Source organism: Protopterus annectens, chromosome 8.part0 (genome assembly GCF_019279795.1).
Source record: "Protopterus annectens isolate FY-2018-M chromosome 8.part0, PAN1.0, whole genome shotgun sequence".
In the NCBI taxonomy this organism is placed as follows: Eukaryota; Metazoa; Chordata; order Ceratodontiformes; family Protopteridae; genus Protopterus; species Protopterus annectens.
In genome coordinates this window covers 772684078-772703875 of record NC_056741.1, presented here as the reverse complement: position 1 = coordinate 772703875, position 19798 = coordinate 772684078, and positions in this window count along the sequence as shown.

The following is a 19798-nucleotide window of genomic DNA, read 5'->3' as shown; positions in this document are numbered from 1 at the left end:
GTTTCATCTCAAAAATGTTTTTTAAGTTTCTGCCTTTCATGAATACTATGGTGGTGTGTGAATCAATGAAAAGTCTAATGGCTTTCTCTTGGTTTAGAATGGTCCAATTCTTTTCCAAGATTTTCCTTAATGCAAAACTGTCATTGGCATATATAGTAATAAAAGATGTCTTATAGTCCCTTTTAAGTTCTTGAGTCTGCACACTTAAAGACTGGGTAAAATTATTGGTATTGGTGGTGCTGTTATTAGTGTCTGTTATTAAGGGGCTAAAATGCCCTCTCTCTCTTTTATTTACTACCTCTAATAATGTCAGTAATAAACTTGCACGGGTAGCCTCTTCTTGAAAACATGGCTTTGAAATTGTCACATTTGCTAAGGAAATCATCCATAACTGATACCATTCGGGCCGCCCTCATAAATTGTCCCTTTACAATAGCTTTTTTTCCTGTTTCATTAGATGTGTACTTGAAAAATGAAGTAAGCAGTTGGAATAAGTTTCCGTTCTGTATATTTTTGAAACAAATTTGTTGTTGGTGTGATCTTTAATGAGAAGAACATCTAGGAAAGGCAACTGGCCATATTGTAGTTGTGTGTGAATTTCAAGGAGGTGGTGGTGGAATTTATGTACGATATTAAATCTACTATATGTTCTGGGGGTCCATCCCACAAAATAGAGATATAGTCCAAAAAACGGGTGTAGCATTTTACATACTTAAACACTGGACTGTTGAACAAAAACTTCTTTTCCCACTGGGTTACAACAATGTTTGCATATACACCCCCACATGAGGAACCCATCGCTACACCCTCCTGTTGCAAATAGATTTCATGATTAAAGAGAATAAAGTTGTTTTTCAATACAAGTTCAAGTAGGTGTGCATATATGTGAACTTTGTTGTACTCAATGCCTTTTTCATATAAGAATTCTGAAAAACATTCTAAACCTGTATTATGTGGAATGACAGAGTATAGGTCTTTGATATCAATGGTTAAAAAGACATAATGGGTTTGAAATGGAGTGTTGTTGATGAGATGTACGAAACTCTGAGTCCTTACATATGTGGGTTTCAGAAAAGACCAGTTCTTTAAGCCTAGTGTCTAAAAGTTTTGCAAGAGGGTGGATGATAGGACCTTTTGCGCCCACAATGGGTCTTGTGGGTGGCTGGTCAAGGTTCTTATGAAGTTTTGGTAACCCAAACATCACTGACATTTTGGGATATGACACAGTGAGATAATTTAACTCATCAATGGTAATGGACCCCTCAATAAACAAATCCTGTTTATCATTTCTAATTCTATTGTGAGCTGTGTGTAATTCATTAAGGGAGGGTTTAGCATATGCCTTCCCATTCAGAATGTGCAACATCTTGTTAGCATAATAAACCTGGTTCATAAGAACTACACCTCCACCCTTGTCGGGTTTCATTATTCTAATCAAATCAAGAATGCTTTTAATGTCTTGTAGTATGGTCTCCACATCATTATCCATCTGTCTTTTCTGATTAATCCTTAAAAAATTACGGATATCTAATTTACATATGCTTTCAAATAGTTGAATGATGGGGTGAAGGGGAGGATTAAAGGTGCTGGACATGGCTAAAGGTTGATGAATCCTTTAAAAGGACCCTAAAATTCAACTTACGTGTGTATAATTTTTAGTCAAGTAGTGTGTTAGAAATGTCCGTGGGTTGTGAAGGTACATAGGTGAAACCTTTTGAAAATAAACCACAGTGCTCAACACCAATAGCCACATCAGAAAAATTATACACTTTAAAATCACCATCACAATTGGTGATAATGTTACAATGGGGTAGTAAATAATCAGAGGACACCTCTAAAATATCTAAAGAATCATTAATTCCTGTTGGACCAAGTATGATTTTGTGCCCCCCTCCCCCTCTGATTGAATCCCCCCCATGTTCCATTGGGTGTTGGGGGGTAAGTGTTCCCCTGGTGAGTTCCCCAGGGTTGATATGAAACTGCAGTTTTGTTCTTTATTCTCTCCGACCGTCTTAAGGTTGGAAATTTTCATGGGTCTAAAAAACAGTTTTGGTCATTATTAACTGTAATACAGTTTGTTTCAGTGTTGTTGGAAGAAGCATTACCAGCAGGAGTGTAACCATGGTCAGGGAATTTATTGCCCCATTCCTGAGAGGGAGGTGGATTGGGGTAAGCAAATGCCTTCCCATAGTCATTTATATCCCTGTTGAGTTTTTTTACCTTATGTGCTGTTATAGAGGTAGATAACTGCTCAATACTATAAAAGATACGTGCATGTTCATATTTAAATTCATTATACTGTGTGTGCTCACTGGGCGGCCACAGTGGTGCAGCAGTTAGCGTTGCTGCCTCATATCAAGAGGTTCTCTGGTTCGATTCTCCGCTGGGGTGCCTTCTGTGTGGAGTCTGCATGTCCTCCCTGTGGTCGCGTGGGTTTCCTCTGGGTGCTCCGGTTTCTTCCCACATCCCAAAGACATGCAGTAGGTGGATTGGACACTCTAAATTGGCCCTAGGTGTGAGTGTGTGCATGTGTGTGTGCCTTCTGTGGAAGGTTGGGCACCGGGCCGGCAACTCGACACTGTAAATCTCCAATCATGAGTGGACAGGTGATCCGCTGTGGCGAACCCTAACCGGGAAAAGCCGAAAGAAGAAGAAGATACTGTGTGTGTTCACTAATTCTTTTATCAAGCTCAGAAACATTACTTGTTAAATCATTTATCAAAACATCATTACTTTTCACAATAACTTTCATATATTCAGCACCATGAGAATCAAAAAGAGCCAAAAGTTCTTTATGCAGTTTGGAGCCTGCTATCAAACCATTAGGGTAACGCCACATTCTAAGTCCCTTAGGGACAATATGCTCTTTTATACATTCTGAAAAATATGCATTATCAGGCTGCAAGAGCTTGATCTTAGAAAGTTTATAATCATACTCTTCCAGGAGAACTTGAATATTATTCACAAAAACAGTACCTGTTGGTTGTTTTTCACTGTTCAAAACAAAGGCTTCAGTAAGCCAGTCCTTTAAAACTGGAACAGAACTCTGTGGCTGGAAGGAACACTGGATCCTGCAAAAACTCAAGTAAAAAACCTTAGTTGAACTGCTAAAGGTACCGAAGGAAAGAAGCACAACTGTGTGAGTGGAAAGAACTTTGATATCCACCATGGTAATCAATCTGTTAAAAGCACTTTAATCAGGAATACTAAAAATAAAGAAGATAAAACAATTTCCGATAAGCGCGTTAGGCTAGGTAAGCCTTCTTCAGATCATTCATTCAACGGCATTACTGAACTGACTTTAAAATACATGATATCCAATCATGTTACTTATTTAAATCAGATGGATTCACTCAACCAATTACTTTGTTCTTCCTCCTTTTATGGTAGTTCATAGAATAACTCCTTGTCATTGGGACTAAGGCATCCTTCTCGCCAGTCATTGCAACCTTCCTCCTTGCTTTTTATCCAAACATTGCGTGTGATACCTGTGCCTATCATATGTTGTTGTTAAGCCAAACCTCTTTCTGTGCCCAGGTATTCCTGATTAAAGTGGTTTTAACAGATTGATTACCATGGTGGAAATCGAAGTTCTTTCTACTCACACGATCCTGCAAAAGCTGGTTGAGAGTTCAAATTAATAGTTCTCTGTCCACAAGGAAGGAATGTTCATCTCCATTACTTAATCCAGTCCTTGAATTCAAGGAATTAAGGCTTTGTAGTGGGTTTCCATCATTCAAAACACTCTGTAAACTTGTAGAGACAACCACTGCTTCTCCCCAGGTGCTCTGTGGGTGTCTGGGGTCATCGAGGGTGTGGCTAAGTAACCAGGAGTGTGGCTACATCACCAGGGGGGTGGCCAGAAGAGAATCAACCTTTTTGGTTAGATTTTGCACAATAGCTGTTAAATTCAAAATGGCATGCTGTAGAGAGTTAAAATCAGTTTCCTGATTCACAAGAAGAGCAGATAAATCCAAATTGTCCTCGTCGGCCATCAAAAACCAGTGAAAAAAGACAAAAGGAAAAACTGTTGCAAAACACGAAGTTGCCAAACAGGAACAAAAGGATGAGCCACTCCACAGTAAAAAATGCAACATTTCAGGCCAAATTCAATAAAACCAATTTTTATACTTTATTGAAGAAAATAAAACAAATGATAAGCGCTTTCATCCTGACCATATTTCTCTGCCTGCAAAAAGCAATGGCGGGTGCCAGACATTTGGTGAAATCTCTTGGAGCAGTAGATAAGCCAAATGGAAGCACAGAGAACTGAAAGTGCAGAGATCCTGCCCTGAAGCGTAGATATTTAATGCATGATTCCCTGATTGGGATGTGGAGGTAGGGCTCTTTTAAGTCTAGGCTGGCTAGCCAAGCATTCTTGGAGAGCATAGGTAGTAGCTGCTGGAGGGTGAGCATTTTGAATTTTGGTATCACCAGGAAGGTGTTTAGAATGGATAGATCAAGGATGGGGCACCAGTTGCCCTCTTTTCTGGGTGCCAGGAAAAGTCTGGAGTAGAAACCTTGGCCTATCTGTTCTGCAGGAACGTGCTCTATTGCCCTCATAGAGAGCAGGGAAAGGAGTTGCTTTTTTGCCTCTGCCCACTAGTTTGGAGGAAGATCCGGGAACCCTTTTAGGGTTGGGAGAGTGTGGAAAGAAAATTTGTATCCCTGGGACACTATGTTGAGGACCCAGCAGTCATTGATAATGGTGGCACAGATGCTTGTGTGGCAGGAGAGTTTTCCTCCTAGGGGCAAGTGCAGATGGGCAGAGGGAGGGAGTGGAAGTGGAGAGTCATTGTAAGTTCTTACCATGAGGGGGTGGATGGTTTAGAAGTGGTGGAACTCCATTGCTTTGATCTTTGCATTCCCTGTGGCTGCTGTCTGGGGGGTCTGCTTCTCTGTGGTCTGGGCTGATCTGACCTGGAGGGGGCAGGAAAAAACCACTGCTTAGAGGGGCAATGCCTACTGAACCTGGGTGGCTGTACCTGTAGGAAATCCTTAACTGTCTGCATAGATTTAGCTTTTTCTTCCATCTTTTTTAAGACCTCCTCTGCCTTGGTGCCAAATAAATTGTCTTTGTGCAAGGGTGCATCCAATAATTTAGATTTGACATGGTCTGGCAAGGGCTGTTCCTTAAGCCAAGCATGCCTTCTAAGGACAGAACCAGTGACTGCTGCCGTGCAAGAAGCTTCTAGAGCATCAGAACCACAGTGTAAGGTGTGCTTAGTTACTTGACTTGCTGAGTGCATTAACTCTTGTAACTTTTTGTTTTCTGCACAAGCAGGAAAGGATAATATTTTTTGTTTGAGGAGTTCCATGGTATGTTGCTGAAATTTTAGCATATGGAACTGATAATTTAGTGCTCAGATAGCAAGAGTAGCAGAGGTGTATACTTTTTTACCCCATCTGTCTAGTGCTCAGGAATCCCTGTCTGAGGGGGTAGGATTCTTAGCTGAAGTTGCTTTAATTCCTTTGGGCCCTTGAGAAATTACCTCAGGGTCAGCAGTAGGAATTTTGAAAATAAATTTGTGTGAGTCAGGGACCCTGTATTACCTGTCAAGTTTTCTGGGAGCAGGAGGGAGGGTGTCAGGAGTCAAACTAGATTCCAAGAAAACATCATCCACAACATCTAGGACAGGTGGAATGGCCCAGGGTCTGTGCTGTGGAAGATCTAAGAATTCTCTGAATCTCTTTTTAGACTGAAGGTAGTCTTAACATTCCCATTGGAAATGCTCCCTTAAAGTAAGAAGGGTTTCCCCAAAGGAAAAGTCCTCAGGTGGAGAGACTGAAGGAATGGATTCCTCTGCATCAGAATCCTGATAAGCAGATAGGGGTTGCATGTCTTCATATTCAGATGTATCAGAGTAGTCAGACTCCTGTTTAGATAAAACTACTGAGGACAGATCTCGTTTTCTTTTGGAAGGGGTAGCTTGGCTTCCCCTGATCAGCTTTATAATATCTTTTACCCTTTTAAGCATTTGAGACTGAGGCAAGGAAGCAGGTGTCTGAGTTTGGGTCGTCGTTTTTTTGGGCATGGTTCATACCCTGGGTCTTAGAAACTCTGTAGTTTTTGAAAGAACAGCAGATGCAAAAGAAGTCATTGGTTTGTGTCGAGAATTGGTAGTGCGAAGTACTTCCTCGGAAGCCAGTGCCTGCTCAGCGGCTTCAGACCCATCCAAGGTAGAGACAACCACAGGATCCTTAGTCAAAGAAGAGTTTTGCAGCATACCGGACTCCAAAAGTGTCTTGATAGCAGCCTGTGAATCCAAAGAAGTGGGTATCAGGGGCTGCAAAAGCACCTCACTGAGGACCGGAGAACTGACGACTAGCTTAACGGAAGCATCATCGGTAGGTTTGGACCTGCGTGGTCTGTCTCTGTCTTTATCCTTACGTTTTTTTCGGAAGATCTACTGTAGGATGGCTTACCAAAGCCATATTGGAATTCGAGGACTGAGAGCAAAAATATCTAGCTACAATAAGGGCCCGATGACATATAGTTCTGGCATTGAACAAAGCACAAAAGCGACAGCGAGGGACATAGTGGTCTGGGCCTAAGCAAGTGATGTAGTAAGAATGAAAGTCTCGGTGTGGTATTTGCTTTCCACAGGTGAGACAATTGTTAACTTTTTCTGACATCAGTTAGAGCAAGAAAAAAGGATCCCCAATGGGGTACTTAGCTTTAGAACACTTCAGCTTCAATTTGGAAGACAAATTTCAGGTAGTGGCCAACCAGCACTCATGCAAACTACTTCTGCTTCAGGCTCCTTGGCAAGAAAGACTGATATAATGGCGTCAGCTGCCTTACTTTATACTACTGATGATCTGACGTCAGTCCTGAAGTGACAACAACTGACGCAGAAATACTAAGCCTCTAGTATTCGGGCTGGCCTAGGGCTACCCTGGCAGGGATCACCCAAATGTGATTAATGCAACAGTGAAACACAAAGAACATCATAAACATATTTATGCTATTTTATCCCCATAAGTAAATGAAGTGAAGGAAGAATTGTTTGCCTTTACCAAAATTTAATTAAAAATCTTAATGTCCTCAAAGCACTTTCCTAGGCCAAGAACAATGCTTCTTTGGGGGACAGATAACATACCAGGCTACCTGTTGGCCAGCCTAAAACAGGACCTGTCAAAACCTTTACAGAGGCTGTTCAATACAGCCTCCAAACAGGTTTTATGGAGCACAGCAACAGTCATCCCTATGCACAAAAGTGTGGTATCAATGGACCCAGTTGATTAGAGACCTTTATTTCTGACCAGCCTCATCAGTAAGGCTATGGAAAAGATTATTATGGAACTGGTAAATAAAGACATAGGTAACTACAAACTTTTGACCAAAGCCATTTCAGTTTCGCCAAGGGCAGATAGTGATCGCTTAACCTGGTTGATTTCTTTTAAAAAGTTACTGAAGCAATGGATGAGGGAAAATCAGTACACACCACATATCTAGACCTTGTAAAGGCATTCAGCACCATCCCACACTCATGAATTGTTGATTAACTCTCCCAGCTAAATGTTAATCCCTTTGTAACTTGTTGGATAGAAAACTATCTCACAAAAAGAACCCAGGATATTAGGGTTGGTGGCTCTTCCTCCTCCAAAAGTTCTGTCATTAATGGTGTTCTCCAGGTTCAGCACTTGGGCTATTCCTCTTTGGTCTTTACTTCTCGAAAGTCAAAGTTAAAGTTAAGAGTGACTGTAAGCTTGTTGTCATCATAAACTCTCCATAAGAGAGCAAGATCACCCAAGAGGGCCTTTCCCAAACATATAGCTGGTGTCATGACCATGAACTAAAACTAAATGTCAAAATATGTTTCATAGACTCTTTTGGCATATTCTGTAGCTATCACATTGACAACATATCCCTGAAAATCGATTCAATAGTTAGGGACTTGGGAACTTGAGTGGACAATAAACTGTCCTTTGATCACCATGTAACCACCCACTATTGTAAGAAAATCCTTTTTCATTGTACAGCCTATTAGTAAAGATATGACATCTAGGTCCAGGGATGTGATCAATCCACTCTATCTGGCACATACTAGTCTAATCACTGAGCATAATGCACCCTTTGGTATGTACCTCTCCAAACACTTACAGAATTTAAACAACCATAGTGCTTTCTTAAGGGCCTAAATAATAAAATTACACTGACTACTCAAAGCCTTGTCCTCTCTTCTCAGTATTATATAGATTACTGAGGGGTGATCTTTGCCTAGCATACTGAGTCTCAACAGACCCAATCTTTTAAGATCTACTGTATAACCAGAAGTCCAATGTGGCATAAACACCTGCTCAAAAGATCATAGCCATAAATGGAACATGTTTGGGGGATAGACATGTATCACAGGGAATACCACTTCTTTGGAACTGTCATCTTCTCCACATAAAGCATATACTTCCCTGTCCTATTTAAATGTAGTCTGGGCAAATGGATGGGAAACCACAAATTCACCCCTGGTTTAGTACCCTTATACCTTATGGATACTAGTAACAAGTAAAAGTTTTGCCTGCTCTGGGTTATTTGTACCTAAATTACAATGGCTAAAAATCATGAGAATGCATTGCAAGGCTTCTAAAGATCTTCAAAGATCTATTACCTACTAAGTATGTATGAAACTATTATACCTCCTAGGTTTCTACACCAGAAAATTGTAAACCTGAGTATGAGGAAAATATATCTATAGATTCCGCAACTAAAACGTTATCCTTTTCTGACACCACTGAAACAATAAAAAAATTATTTAAGTGGGAACAAAGAGAAATGTCTGAGATCCAGAAAATATATTATAAGTTGTTGCAAGTAGAGTGCCCTCAACTAGTGGCAATCCTTTCAGTTTTAGCTGTCTTAGAGGATGCATTCAATGCAGTTAGCAGTTCTGACATTCAGCCTCCTGCTCTTAAGAAATCTTAATAATTATATAACACAATCCCATAGATTACTCTTTAGAAATCATAGGAAAGATCTTGCAGATGTTTCCCTTTCTAAATCAGTTTCTTCCAAGCAGATTATTGCTTCTTACCCTATATTGTCAGATAAATATGGGAGAGCTTTTGAGATGTTTGGGGAGAAGGTGTATGCTTCTTCTCCCAGGTTGAGGAGATAGTATAATGGTTAAGGTGTTTACCTCACCAACACAAGGTACATCATTTGATTCTTACCTTTGACAGGAAAATTGGTTAGGCTTAAAATGGTCCTCAAGAGAAGCTGGCTTAGTACTTACCTTTAAGCCTACACACCTTAACTTTCCAGACATTAGATTGTCAAATACACATGAATGTTTCTTATGACTTTATATGGCAACACAAAAAAAATAATTGCTGTTTGACCCTAAAGCACCTTTAAATTCTCTACTTTCCTCAGTGTCTCAGGTTACCAAACATTCTCTTATGTATTCTTATGACACTGCTGATGATGTTCCCACAGGAGCTGTCACTGGGTCAATAATTAATTGATTTGCTTATCTGCATGCTCAGAATTTACCAGGGGACGTTAAATCAGAACTCTTAAGTGCACCTCTTTATAAAAAAGCCTTATTTGGACTTTTTTCTGCTGAGGTTGTCAAGAGGTTTAATGAAAGGGGAAATTTAATTTAAGAGTGTCTCAGATTTTTCAGTCCCCTACACTCTCATATGTAATAGAAACGTTCCATCTAGCCCAGGCCCAAACCTAAAGAAAAGACAGGTAAACAGTCTTTCAGGAATCAGTGGCAGGGAACTTCCAAAAAGAAAAAAGGGCTTCCCAAGCTCAGGCTAAGCTCAGGGATAATAAAAAAAGCAGAGTAATTATGCCAGTCTTCACTCTCCCTTTCCTTCTCTTCCCCACCCTGGCAAACATTTAAAACTTTCTCAAAACCTATATATTCACTTATCTCTTTGGGAATAATTGCTTCAGACACTGGGATCGCAGGAATGAATCAAAAAGGTTACAACTAGCAGTGGGATACTCTGCCCTTATTTCAAAGGATTCCTCCCCATCCAAGCAATCATACCTACCTACTTCCCCAATCTCTGGATCAAATGCCTGCCACACCCATCCAATTAGAAATAGATTTTTAATCAAGACTTTTTTGTGTCAAAGAAGGAAGGGACATGACCCATACTGGACTACTCATTTCTACACCTTCACATCAAAATTCCAAAATTCAAAAAGCATTCCCCACAATCTTTCACCTCTCATTCTTCCTTTCAGTTTCCTAATAACTTCATACTCAAAAGATGCTTGTTATCACATTCCATTCTGGTTCGTAAAGACTTCAGACAGTTTTTAAGATTTTGTGTGTCTGGTTCAAAATATTATTTTTCTGCTACACCCTTTGTGGTGCCAACAGCTCCAAGAGTGTTTACAATGTGCCTTGCTCCACTAATAGCTTACTGCGGGTTACATGGCATTAACATTGTTCCTTATTTAGATACCCATCTCATTTTGGAGACTCTTTTCTAGGCTGTCAAGAATCATCCTCATGGCAAGAGGCTTCTTCTCAACCTGAGCTTTCAACCAAACATAGAATAATCATTCCACATTCCATCTCACAGGATAGTGTTTCTAGGCTGTCTCCTAGATATATCCCTCACGATGGTCTTTCTTTCTTGGGAAAAAGTGAATTTTTACAAGAGACCGTTCCTGATATTTTCTAGTCAAATTCACACAAAAGTCAAGGACTATGTCAGGATATTAGAAGTCAAGGAAAACAAAATAATTGACAAATATCGCAAAAAAGTGTATGCTTCTGCAACTTTGATTTTCATAATTCTGAACTGTCAGGCTCATATGTTAAAGTTTATTCTGACTAATTGTGAAAGTATAAGGAATGTTTTATCTATGGTTCCTTCTTGTTAGTTGCTTACATTTCACAAGACACTACTCATAGTTTAACATGTGTTTACGATTCCGCAGATAATTCCAGGGCTGTGGGTATTGGTACTGTGTTGAGGAAGTTTGCCTGGCTGCATTCTCAGAACCTCCCAGATCATGTCAAAATAAGATTTTAAATTCTCATTTGGAAATAGAGTTAATTTTTGGACCCTCTCCTTCAGTGGTTATCAAAAAATGTAATGACAGGGGTAAGGTAATTCAGGGAATCTCTCTGATTTTTTGGGTCTATATCATGTCAGCGAAATGGCATTACAGTGAATGCCGTTTTGCCGACACATATAAACCGAACTTGGAAAAGAGTGAAAGCTCGGGTCAGCAGTTTCTTTCCCAGGGAAAGAAATTGCTTGACCTGAGCCGTGACATTGCCCTTTACCCGAATGTAGTGCGATCTCGGAGTTGGTATATTTCGTTGAGGGGGTGTGGGGGGAAAGCCCCTCACTTTGTAATGTTTTAAGTGGTATGTTGTGTTTTGTTGGGTCACCGAATTTTTTCCATGGGAAAAAAATTGGTGAACTGGGGTTTCACTCTTTTAAGATTTCGGTCTATATGTGTTGGCAAAATGGCATTCGCTGTAATGTCGTTTCACTGACATAATATAGACCCGATTTTTCAGCCCTCCTTTTCCAAATTATCCAAGGGATTCTCTACCTACTCATCCAATTTTGGCTAGAAACAAAATTAGCGGTCTCAACAAAATTCTAGTAAGCAGACGTTCAAAAATCAATAGCAAGGAGTTTCCAGAAAGAAAGCAGGAATCCGCCAAAACAAATCAGAATGCCTATATAAGGGACCACCTCCCCTCTCCCACCCTGGAAGTCCATTATCTCTTCCAGAATTTCTGAATATAAATGTTTCTCTCTGGCAATGGATAGTTTCAGACAAATGGGTTCTGAAGATTATTCATGACAGTTACATATGGCAGTAGGAAGAAATTCCTCCCTTCCAGGGAGTTATTCCTTTTTCACCAAACTAAACTTCTCTATTCCCTAGTCCTATAACAAATGCTTTCTCTGGAAGTAATAGAGACAGTTCCTCTATCCCAGGTTGGAAAAGGTTTTTTTATTTAAGGATGTTGTTAGTGCCAAAGAAAGAAAACGCCTGAAGACCAGTTCTGGCTCTTTCTTTCCTTAACCAATTTGTGATAGTTCCCAAGTTCAAAATACTGTCAGTTCACAACTTGTTATCCCCTTCTTTCACATTTAAGTTTCAAAGTAACACTAGTTTTAAAAGATGCGTATCATCACATCCCTATTCATCTAAATTACAGGCATTTCTTAAGGTTTTGTGTGTCTGGATCATATTATCTGTTCTCTGTCGTAGCCTTTGGAGTATCCACTGCACCGAGTGTTCTCCAAGTGTGTCTCTAGAGTCAGAGCTCATTGCAGGTTACAGGGTATCCACATTTTCTATATTTAAATGACTGACTTGCTTATCTTTGCAGTATTTTGAAAAGCGTCAGAAATCTCTCTCTTGGATGAGATATCTCTTACATAAGCTGGGATTCCAAAAGAACATTCAAAAATCTTTTTTGACTCCATGATACAGGATTGTGTTACAGGGCTCTCAGCTAGACACATCAGTTCAAAGAGCTTTTCTTCCACAGGAAAAAAATAGATCTATATCTATTTCAAGGGTTTTCCACTTCTACTTTGGTCTCACCAATGGAATACCACAAGATTTAGGGTCTTAGGACATTTATGATTCTCATGTTACCTCTGGCAAGACTCCACATGAGAAATATACAATGGTATCTGATGTTTCTTTGGTCCCAGCACCAACATCCATTATTTTTCAAATTCCAGTTCTGGGATTTGTCAGAACAGAAATCAATTGGTGGAGACGGCAAATATCTATAAATCCATGTATCCCCTTCTTCCTCCTGCTCCAAAGCAGTGAGTCACCACAGATGCTTCAGACTTTGCTTGGGGTACAGTGTTAAAGGGGTCCAAAGTGCAAGGTGTACGGGACAACAAAGACAAATGCAATCAAATAAATATAAAACAAACGCTTGCTCTAATCAAGGCGTTTGTCTCTTTGAATCAACTTTGGTCCCATGGACCTCTTCAAGTTGTTACAGACAATACCACAGTTATGTGGTACATCAGCAAGTAAGGGGGAACAAGTTCTTACTCTAGGTATACCACCCATGCTAGCTGGGAATATAGCTTTGCACCACAATCTCACTCTACAGGCATTCTGCATTCTGTCAGAGTGAAATTGCATGACATGCAAGCTCAGCAAGGCAAAGGCAGACCCTCATGAATGGAAACTAGTTCTGAGGGTCTTCCAAGATTTGATCCGTCTGCAGGGAGTTCTTCAAATATACATTTTTGCCTCCTCTCTGCACAATTAACTGGCAAAATTCTGCTATAGGTCTCCATGGAAGAAGACCTGAAAGACAGATGCCTTTTTCTTTCTTTGGACAAGAATGTTACTTTATGCTTTTCCACCCTTTCCACTGATATCCAAAGTACTTCTGAAGATTCAGAAGAAATTCCCCCAAGATCATACTGGTAACTCCCCTGACCCAGACAACAGTGGTTCTCCCTTCTTTTGGAATTGGCCAGGGGCAAATTCCATGACCTCCCTCACAAAATGGATCTGCTCACACAAGAACAGGAGTGTTTGATACATCTCCAGCCCAAACAACTTCAGACATCTGTTTTCTAAGGAAGTGCTGTAGGAATAACGGAGCTAAGAAAGCTTGCTACTAGAAAATTATATATCGGCAAATGGATAAGGTATTTCTAGTTGGTGCCAGCAATATAACCAGCCCCCATTCAGGGCTAGTGTTTCTCTGGTTTTATATGATTTGTGTGAGTTACTATCCTATGGCCTTGCTTCCTACTTTATCAAGGTTTATTTGTCGGTCATTTCAGTATGTCTGCCCATGGATTCTCCTCTTTCAATGCATTCTCATGTGAAAATGTTTTTGAAAGAGGATTTTGCATAAAAGGCCTCTATGAAAACTGATGGATCCTCATGGGATCTTAATTTTGTGTTACAGAAGCTAACACTTGTCCCAGTTGAACCAGCTTATCAGGCCGAATTGAGGTTCTTGTTTTATATATATATATATATATATATATATATATATATATATATATATATATATATATATATATATAGCAACAGCTACTATGGGTGTGTATATATCAGTTATGTGTAATATAGAATAACACCAATATCCGCTCTCAGTCAGTAGTAGCAGCAGCACCGAACACTTCTTGTTGAACAAAATACGTTTATTGAAAATAAAACAAGCTGGAATCCAAAACACACATCAGAGTTAAGCGCTTTCATCTACTCTATGTAGACTTCCTCAGAACTGTATCATCCTAACCACTATCCTCTTATATACAAACATAAATCAATTAGTTTCATCAATTATATAAAACAATTGAAACATAATAAGTTGCGAGAATTTAAAGTGCTCAGTGCTTAATTTCCTTGTCCATTGCCTTACATATGTAAAAAAGAAAAAAAGAACAAAGAATATTCATTCAAACTTCACACACTTGTTAAAAACAGTTGCTTACCACATAAAAATGAATATACCAAAAAATATTTATAACATTAACATTTATAATATTGACACACATACCACAATAAAATACATGCCTTGCTTTAACTAACCATGGGAATTGTAATGGATGAAGAAAATATAAATGAATGTGCAAATATGTTCAATAATTTTGGTTTTACTTTTATGAAATACATTATTTCTTGTAATGACAGGAAAATTTGTGTATTATTGTCAGAACTTGAAAAGTTGGATTGTATTATTACTAATGATCTTCTATTTGATGAAAGTGAAATGTCCTTCAATGCACAATTCACCTGGGTTGAAAATCAAATCAGTAAACAATATGATAGGAAATGCAAGAAGATGAGAAGGGATGTACAACAGTATGAGAGAGGTGAGGCATATAGATGGGGAAGATATACCTATGAACCCAATAGGAAGGACAATGGTCTGGACCATCAGGATTTCAACTATAATAGGTATAGTAAAGGAAGTAAAGGAAGGTTTGAGGATGCTTCTGATTTTTTAGGGGGCAACAAAAGTTGGCAGGTCCAAAACAGGGGACAGTTCAGAGTTCAGGGCAAGTGGCAAGGAAATCATTGGGAAAGGACACCGGAATACAGGAGAAGAAACAATTAGACAATAAAATGGGAATAATAAAACACAATGACACACATTACAGTTTAGGAGATTTTAGTATTTTTAATTATACACAAACTGAATTAAATGAGGATTTTTTAAAATTATTATCTAAAGGAATGAAATATGTTCCTAATGACAATATGAATATTGTAGACTATATAATTGATTTTAAAAAGTACTTGAGAAAACGTAATTTAGCCTTGTTTTTTGAAGGGAGAAATACTATTCAGCTGAATAAATTCAAGAATAGAAGTACTTTTACACCCCCAATGAATCACACGTTAGCCACATTTGAGAAGGTTGTTATAGATGAGATACATGAATATGAGAATAAAAGGAAAAAAATATTTAAAAATAAGTTTAATTTAAAATACAGTGAATTTAAACTTTTAAAACAAATTCAGGCCAACAAAAATATAAGAATAATGAAACCTGACAAAGGTGGGGGGGCAGTGATATATGATACTGTTGAATATGTAAATAAAATTAATAGTATTTTGTTTAATTCAGGAAATTATGAAGTGTCATCCATTAATGAAGTTAATGTAGGGTACCATAAAATTGATTTATTTTTGGAAGAACTATTGTTAGATGAAAGGATTGATTCAGATATGTATAATTACTTGAAGGATGAAAATCCCATTATTAGTACTATAGTGGGTATACCTAAAGTACATAAGGATATAAATGATCCCCCCCTTCCGGCCTATTATTTCCAGTAACAGATCAAAAACTTTTACTTTTGGTAAAGTGATAGATAGTTGGTTGAAACCCACCTACAATAAAATTAAGCATATAGTTAAAGACTTCTGGGATTTCTTGGGAAGGTTGGTCCCAACTTTAGTTACCAAGGATATGTTTTTGGTAACAGTTGACATAGTAGATCTTTTTTCAAGCATACCCCAGGAAGAAGGGCTTAGTAGATTTAATAATAGTATAGAAAAATTTAGTGGATTAAAGTGGGACGAAATACGCTTGATTATGGAATTTATGGAAACAGTCCTGTCTTACAATTACATTCTATTTGAAAGAGAGTACTATAGGCAATGTAAAGGGGTAGCTATGGGGGCAGCGTGTGCCCCCATTTTTGCTAACTTGTTTTTATTGGATTGGGAAACAGAATATATTTTCCAGTCTGAATGGAATGATAATATACTGTGTTGCCTAAGATTTTTGGATGATGTGTTTCTAATATGGAAGGGGGAAGAGAATAGACTCAATGAGTTTAAAATGTACTTGAATACTAGGAGTGAGTATCTAAAATTTACATTCAGTGTAGACCAGAGGTCCATATCTTATTTGGACACTCGTATTATAGTAGAGAATGGGAGATTTAAATCAAATATATACAGAAAGGACACGTTTAGTAATGCATATTTAGAATATTCTAGCTGTCATCCTAGTCATCAGAAAAGGAGTACAATTAAAGGTCAGTGCATAAGGGCAGCTAGAATGACATCTGATTTCTCTGATATGGTACTTGAAATGGATACTATAGGGAATATGTTTAAGGCAAGGGGTTACCCCATGGGAATGATAGTGGATATAAAAGAGTATGTGAAAAAAGAATGGGGAAATAAATATAAACCCATATTGGGAACAGGGATAGACCATACACAGGAGATAAATGTGACAAATAAAGATATGGTCATTAATGAATTCACTAGGGCATGTATTTTGCAATATGCCCCCCAAGTGGGAGATATTAAGAAAATAATTGAAAACAACTGGAATATACTGAAAACTGATGACAGTGTATACAAGAAGGTGGGGGGGCACCCAAGTTTGTATCTAAGAATGGATGCAATTTGAAAATGAGACTAGAAAAGAAAACTATGGATAGTAATCATGGACACAATTCCATAGGTACCACAAAATGTGGGAGCTGCAATCAATGTGGGTTTATTATTCGGGTACCCTATTTAATTTTGGAAGACAAAAATAAAACAGAGGTTAGATTCAGAAAAGGCAATTGCAGAACCTCTTACCTAGTTTATTTAGCTAAGTGTACCAAATGCCCTTGTTTTTATGTGGGGAAGATGGAGAGATGTCTTAGAAATAGAATTTACGACCATATTTACAAAATAAGAAAAAAGGATACCAATAATGCTTTATGGAGACATCTCAGTGGTAATACACATTGTGATTCCTTTAATTTTGGTATTTTAGAATGTATAAAAGCAAATCCTAGAGGGGGAAGTATGAAATATAAACTTGGAGAGGAAGAAACTAGGTGGCAAATTAAACTAAATGCCTCTACATTTTCTGGACTTAATGAAACAGTCTCCATCAAACCCATTCTGGAAAATAGAGGGTAGCCAAGAGAGAGGTGGAGATTTGCAAAAGTTCAGTTAAAGCAAGGCATGTATTTTATTGTGGTATGTGTGTCAATATTATAAATGTTAATGTTATAAATATTTTTTGGTATATTCATTTTTATGTGGTAAGCAACTGTTTTTAACAAGTGTGTGAAGTTTGAATGAATATTCTTTGTTCTTTTTTTCTTTTTTACATATGTAAGGCAATGGACAAGGAAATTAAGCACTGAGCACTTTAAATTCTCGTAACTTATTATGTTTCAATTGTTTTATATAATTGATGAAACTAATTGATTTATGTTTGTATATAAGAGGATAGATGATACAGTTCTGAGGAAGTCTACATAGAGTAGATGAAAGCGCTTAACTCTGATGTGTGTTTTGGATTCCAGCTTGTTTTATTTTCAATAAACGTATTTTGTTCAACAAGAAGTGTTCGGTGCTGCTGCTACTACTGACTGAGAGCGGATATTGGTGTTATTCTGTATTGTCGACCGTTCCAGGTGCTGTTTATTTTTCGAGTTATGTGTAATATGTTTAGCCACAAGAAGGCAGTGTTTTCTAGTGGACACTTAAGGTAAAATGCTGGATGCAATTTCCTGCTCCTTGTGCGGTGTGTTTCATGACATTAAAAAAAATAAATGTACCTCAGTTTAGACTGCAGTCAGGCTGTAAGCATCTATTTGCTGTGCCCAGAAGTTTTTCTAACAGGTTAAGGGCCTAGACAACCTGGCACCCAGATACAACCAGCTACAGCAAATAAGTGAAAGATACAGTGACAGATAAAGTAAGGGTTAAAACAGTAAAGATGGTTACTGACACTTTTTCATCAAAGTTTAGAGTAGCAAATCTGATGAACCAGAACTAACAGTGTGTGGAAATGTAGAAATGAAATCAGACTGGCAGAACCCAGAGATGAGTGAATTGAAAAGGATCAAAAAGATCAGAGCAATATCTCCCTTTGCATAGATGATGATAAAATTATACAAATAATCTCAGCAATAAACTCTATTTAATTAGAAAACTGTATCAGACCAAGTTGATGAAAGACCAAGATATGCAGGTTTATATTAGGCAGCGGTATTCAGACTATGTTCCGCAGAACCATGGGGTTCCACGCAACCTCCCCAAGGGTTCTGCGAATCAAAGTCAAAGTTTTATAGAATTTTTGAACACAATAAGTAACAAATGAAAATAATGAAAACATTGATGTCACAGTCAAAAAAAATCACATTGTGTGCTTAGATACAAAAATGTACATATCTGTATTTGTATACATTACAATTCCACTGAATTAGATGTTAAAAATAAAATTTACTATGTAATTTATTGCTTAATGCATTTATATGATTTTATATCATGATTTCAAATGTAAATCATTCATGTGAGTTGATAGGTATGGGTGGTCCATCTATACGCAAACCTCTTTGTTGCTACTCGGTGACAGTGATCATGTGACCTCTGATACGGGCGAATAGCACATGTATCCCTTATACTTTGGGCCTTTTCCAAGTCTTAGGTTGCAAGTTTGGAGGTGTAATTTACTATCCGCACATTCATGCCATTACATTATCAGATAGGTGATCTCTGAGTCTAAGATATCCACTTAGCAGTCAAGAGAAATAGTGGAAGGACCCTCATAACCATTAGTGACATAAATTAAAGGCAATCAAATATAAAATGTTAACGGGCAACAATATTTGAACATGTAGTTTTTTCTTCTCTGAATAAATGAATATTTATTTTAGTAATGCAGGGAGCACTAAAGAAAGTGGGATATATATGTTTCCTTACCGCTTGTATGGCAGTTAAGTGTCCAGTGGATGAAACACAAAAAGTAAGCAACACAGAAATCTATCTTTCAGAAAAGTCTAACAGAACTTTCTGGTTCTTTTCCTGTTCAATATATTTGGTCCATTTATCTGGTTTGAATTTAAATAACTGTAGCAAGTGTCAAGCAAAATATTGCCCCCTTTTGTTTTCTGGAAAACTTTCAGACTGCACCTCTCCTTCCTCCATTGTTCAGTTTGTCCTTTATTCTACTCCTTTTTGGTTGACTTCACATGCAAAACTTACATTGCGAAGGGGATAATATGGGCATATTATAAGGTGCAATTACCTTTGACATCAGATGGATTTGGACCTCTATAAAATAAAATACTAACTTGTCATTAAGATATATATTATCAAAGAAATTAAAACAGCTTATATCTCCAAATAAACAGAACTTCTCATTCTGAAGTATTAGCTGCTGGTAACTAGGGGTGCAAAATTACAGTCGCAGGTTGTATGTAATGAAAATTATAAAAACTGCCAAAAACATTTAAAAATCACATTAATTCTTTCTGACTGCTACCAGTTACAAAACACACAGCATCCCATTTCCCAAAGAGCAGCCCAAGTAACTGTTTCCTATATAAAATGAAC